Below are 315 nucleotides of genomic sequence, written 5' to 3'. Positions count from 1 at the left end.
AAAACAGAATCAAACAAAACAGAAACAATCAACGACAAACAAATGAGAGATTCAATGTTGGTTTTCTTTAGGGCATGGCATGATGACAAGTTGCGAGGGACATCTAGTTGCTGCCATCGCTATTGCAAGGGCCTGCTTGAATCAAGGGCCTTTATTTTCAGGTAATGGAACCTCTCTAACAACTTCTTCCTTCCCACTTTCATGCTGCTTGCTGGTAACAGACTGGATGTGGGTTCTGGCTTACTTAGCTAAGAACTAATCTTTTTTTTTTTTTTTTTGTAAAAGGGGGTTAAAGGTGGGGTGGGGGGCAGTGGG

This window comes from Marmota marmota, unplaced genomic scaffold (assembly GCF_001458135.2).
Source record: "Marmota marmota marmota unplaced genomic scaffold, marMar, whole genome shotgun sequence".
Lineage (NCBI taxonomy): Eukaryota > Metazoa > Chordata > Mammalia > Rodentia > Sciuridae > Marmota > Marmota marmota.
The sequence above is the reverse complement of the archived record's forward strand: the minus strand, read 5'-3'. Positions refer to the sequence as shown.